The following is a 4,886-nucleotide window of genomic DNA, read 5'->3' as shown; positions in this document are numbered from 1 at the left end:
TCAAGGCTAGTTGTGGAGTGAGGGGTGTCAGAGAACTCTAAAGGAATGGCTGAGGATAGAGGTGGCCTCTGTTTGGCAGATTGGAGGGAAATATAAGGCATAGAAGAAGACAATCCTGGAAAGATATGTAAGAGCCAGAGAGGGTATGGAAAGCCTTAATTTGCAATCAATGAAGAGCCAGTAAAGTTTGTTAAGAAAAGAGGGGCCAGACCAGAGCCATTCTGTCCATTAGCTCCAGGTGAGTAGAAAGGTGTTGGCATAGAAAATGAAACGAAGGTGACAAACTGGAGAGACCTTACAGAGAAAAAAAACAGGTAAGACTTGATCATCAGTAGCTAAATGCTTTCCAAGTGAGGTTTGAGGATTGCCTCCATCAGAATCTCCAGGGGTACGAATTGAATCAGCAATGCCCTTGAGACCTACAGGCCAGCATCTCCCAGGCCTGGGTATGGGAATCTGCATGTGAATGGCCACCTTGAGTGGTGCACAGGTACACTCAAATTTCAGCTGCTGGGCTACAGGGTCTATGTGCCTGTACCTATTAGGTGCCCAAATAAGATTCTAAATGACAGAATGAGTCAAAGAATCCTGGGCTTGGACCATGGGAAAGTGGTAAAATGGTGTCAGAGGGATGTCAAGAGGAAGAGCTGGTTTTGGAGGGAAAGTTGTTGAGTTCAATTCAATGCTAGAGGAGAGTCAGAGATAACATGCAGACCTCAGAACCAAAGTGTTGAGACAACAGCCATGGTGGGATTTTATTCTCTGATTATTTTTCAGAGACCACCTTATTTTGGATGTGCTAGTTCTCAGCTTTTCTAGAATCAGGATTATAAACCAGATAATCTGTGAAGTAACGCAAGGAAAAGGGCTCCAGTAGGATAGGGATTGAGGATGTTCATAAACTAAGGATGAAGAAGGAGAGAGAAAGTCAGTTTTTTACTGATTTTCCACCTGCGTTACAAAGCACCCAAAATCTTTCGGCTTCTGGGAAGTGGAAGGCAATGCCTTCCAGGCATGCACTGAGGTCTCTGGGACATGTTACACACATCTATGTAAGTGACTCACTGCCCATAGGGCATGCACTAGGTCCAAGAAGTCTCAGGCCACTCTTACCAGCATCCCCTACGCCCACCAGAATTTTCTACAAGGGCAAAGAAACATTTGGATGCGCTATTATTGCTATATCCCACATGTCTGGAACAGTGCCTGCGCTAAACAGTTGCTCCATAACCATTCACTGAATGAAGAAATAGGACATAGGGCACCTAATTCAGAATCTCAGCCCTGCCATTGACTAGTTGTAAACTCCTGAGCAGCTTAATCACTTTCAATTTGTTTCCTTACTTATAAAATGGGGATAATAATAGGTTCTTCATAAGATTGTTGTAAGGATTAAACTAGACAGTGTGTGCAATGTGCTTGGCATGATGCAGTCACACAGTGCATCCTGCACATTGTAACTATCATGTGGTCATCAGGATGCCTGCCTCCTCCACTTCTATGCTAACATAGGGTAGGGGGTGTTGGGGGGGGGTGGCTAAAACTCAGTTTCTGTCAAATCATTTAATTCAACCCAACCTCTTTCTCTCCATCTGACACTTCTTACCACTTTAAAAGACATAAAGAAGGCAACACTTGCACAGGAAACTCTGAGCTGGAAATAACTCTCCTTCACCCTGTGCTTATCAGTATCATCACTGGCACGGGGACCAGCCCATTCACCTGTTGATGTGCATGATGGGAGGAAAGAAAAAGAGGGAAAAAGAAATCTTAATGCTGCTCTTCATTCTAAAAAAAGAAAAAAAAAAATGAGGCCTGACCATTTAGAGACTTGCTCAGGGGCACGGAGTAAGCAGTGAGCCTGGAATGAGAGCCACAATTGTTTCTCCCCACTCTCAGCCTGGGTCTTCCTCATCCTGCTACTGAAACCCTGGAGTTGGTAGGATCAGGCGTGTTGAAAGGTACAGGGGGAAGTGATGCTGAAGCAAAGTTCTTCAGTCACTGCCCTACAACAGAAAAAGGGCAACCCAGTCAAGGTAAATGATGGCAGGTGGAGAAGGCCTCACCGAGGCTTTTGGAAATGGCCAAGAGCCAGTCCCATCTATCTCACCCCATCTCTTCCCTTCTTCCAGATTCTCTAGTCCAAAATGCCTAGAGGAGACTGGCATAGAATGCAAATAAGAACAGACCCCTAGGTGGTCTGGGGAAGGAGAAGGGCCCAGGGCAAACAGAGGCGGGCAGACGGGTGTCTGCAATCTCCCAGCCATCTCCCTGGAGACAGGCTAGATGAGGTCAGGAGCCCAGGCAAGTGGAGAGCCTGAGGACTCTCTCAGCAGCAGAGCAAGCAACTTCTAAAAAGACAAAGCTCTCATGTCAGGAAATGTCCCCATATAGAGGAGGCAACAAAAAAGGAGAGGAATCGCCTCTGGGCAGGGGACTTCCAGCTCTCTTTTGTTTGTGGGGATGTTTCTGGTTCCCAGCTTTGAATTATGGCTTACGGATGGTGGGTAATTTAATTAAACATTGCAAGGGCTTGGCCGAGGTTGCCTGGGAGCCACTGGTTTCAAGTTCTTACCCTGTCATGGCCTCATCAATGAGATTGAGAGAAACTATGCGTGTGTTGGTGGAGAAGGGAGAGGAGGAGGCTCAGAGCTCAGAAACCCAGAGATTCTTTTATTCTTCTTTGACAAGCGCCCTGACAGACCCAGCCTTTCTGGGAATTCAACCCAGTGTCTGAGCACCCAGCACAGGGCCTGGCGCACAGGAGAGAGGTACTCAGGATGGCTGACTGACTCTGGCAATGAGTGGATGAAACCACAGCAGTCTGGTGATAAACACACCCTGGGGCAGCCTTTAAAATGATTCAGGGCAAGTTCTCTGCCTGAAGTTTAAAGTCCAGGGAGCGCCATCCTCTGACTAAATTGCTCATCACCAGGCATTACTCAACCTGTCCTCAGGTAAGAGTGATCAGACCTGGGAATCGTAGCTTCTTTCCTTCCACCCAGTTTTCTCTACAACCTCCCTTCTGTAGAAAGGGCCATGAACCTTTGTAGATACCTTGCCTATCCTAAGTCCCACCAAACACAGATTCCACCTGTGCCCTTCCCAAATGTGGGAAAGGGGCTGAGACCTTTCTGTCACAAGGGTGATTTTCCAAATGCTGCAGAGATTTAGTCTGAAATAGAAAAGCTAAAATCTGCTTTTTTTTTTTTTCAGGACTGGAATCTCCTGTCAGGTGCTTTAACTGCTGGTCCCTCTCTCTCTCTGGGTCCCACCTCCATGGCTCAGCTCCCCCCCAACACACACCCCCTCCATCCTCACCTCCTGACGCCTCCACCCTCACCTCCACGACCTTTACCGAAGTTGCACAATGACGTTCTCTCCCCCTACCTCAGCCACACTAAATCCTCTTTCTCAATCTCCCCACGTTCCTCTCTATTCTCTCCTCCTCCCAGTCTCCCTCAGCTCCACACACCGTTTAAGCCCCTCCAGATTCTAACACTTCCAGAATCCTCTCCCCAGAAAGCTCGCCTCAATCAGTCAGTGTCTGCAGAGTCCTTGGCAAAGGGGTTGCTGGGAGTTATGACTAAAGATGGGGACATGAGGGTGGAAAGATACCCCTTTCCCATGACAATCCTAATTAGCACACAGGATGTGGGGGCTTTCCAAGGAAGCAGAGAGACTCTGCTCTAACAGCTGTTCACTGGGGAGGGCCTCTCCAGTCATCTTCTCTACTTCCTCCCCAGCACACCGGCCTTTCCAGGCTCCTCCATTACACTCTTGGGAAAGCCGAGCCAGAATTCCAGAAACAATGGCCCCCTCCCCACCTGTCACTGAAGGAGACAGAAACTCTTCCCAGGTCATCGATTAAGCTCCCCACCTCCCACGACCCCATCCTGGAGGCTCCCTTCCTGGCTCTGACCTGGAAAGGCAGGTCAGCTGGGAAGCGGGTTTGTGCTGGCTACAGTGACAACTTGATTCTCATGAAAAGATAGTAGTTTGGCGCTCCGGGAGACCAAGGGTTCCTTACGGGCTATGGTTTTAACAGGAAGCCTGGGGACAGTTTCTCCTTAGGAATCTGCCTCCTCCTCCTCCACAGACAAAGGGAGCGGCTTCCCTGCCATGCATTCCGAAGCCCCGAGCCTCCCCCTCCTCTCTCCATCTGCTCCGGCCTGTTGCTTCCGTGCTTGTAGTGTGTAGCAGACGCATTCGCCAACGCCACGGCGTCCAGGGTACCCCAGCCCCAGTCTCTCCTCCCAGGGAGCCCGGCGCTTCCCTTACCCGACTGCAGCGAGAACCTCCGGGGAATCCCTTCTTCCTCCCCTAGTTCCCACGTCCAGGACCCAGCTGCCGGGAGGCATCTCACACAGGAGACACAGAGGCAGTGAGATCGGGGGTGAGGGGACGTGTGGCAAGCCCCAGCGTGCCTGAGGCAAAAGAGGGTCAGGTCAGCCGAGGTGCCGGCCGCCACGGGATGAGGGCAGAACGCCTTTGCGAAGGGCTGAAATTACCTGTAGTCTGGGGCGACCCTAGAATTTCTACATGGAAAGACTTAGGGCCACCAAATGCTGAAAAGGGGGGGGGGTGGCATGAAAGGGGGTGGGGAGTGGATTCTTACCGACTAGGTTGAAGCTGGGTTTGCAAAACCAGAACACCAATACTACTTGCATGGACGTTTACGGGGGAGGGAGGATTCTGCGAGAATCCAGGGGAGTGAATCGCCTCCCACTACCTCTTGGTGACACTACTGCACAGAGGTGCCGACTAGGTGGCCAAGGTGGGTTCACAGGGAGGGAGGTACCTTGGCAGGTTGGGAAGGTGGGAGCAAGCGGGGCAGGGGCAGGGGCGGCTGGCTTACCCGTGTCTTGGCGGAACTGGTTCATGGA

General features: G+C 50.3%; 1 protein-coding gene across 1 annotated transcript in view; it reads right to left on the bottom strand.

Annotated features, from left to right (window-relative positions):
* The window catches only part of DTX4 (deltex 4, E3 ubiquitin ligase), a 35,612-nt gene extending 30,732 nt beyond the window's left edge, over window positions 1–4,880 (bottom strand). Inside the window, exon 1 of the mRNA XM_011963494.1 lies at window positions 4,859–4,880. The gene's annotated coding sequence lies outside the window, so the exon portion shown is untranslated. The remainder of the gene's footprint in view (window positions 1–4,858) is intronic.
* Between the last annotated feature and the right edge of the window lie 6 nt (window positions 4,881–4,886).

This window comes from Colobus angolensis, unplaced genomic scaffold (assembly GCF_000951035.1).
Source record: "Colobus angolensis palliatus isolate OR3802 unplaced genomic scaffold, Cang.pa_1.0 Scaffold61, whole genome shotgun sequence".
NCBI classification, from domain to species: Eukaryota; Metazoa; Chordata; class Mammalia; order Primates; family Cercopithecidae; genus Colobus; species Colobus angolensis.
Note: the sequence above shows the minus strand (reverse complement) of the source record. Positions and strands in the feature narration are given on the sequence as shown.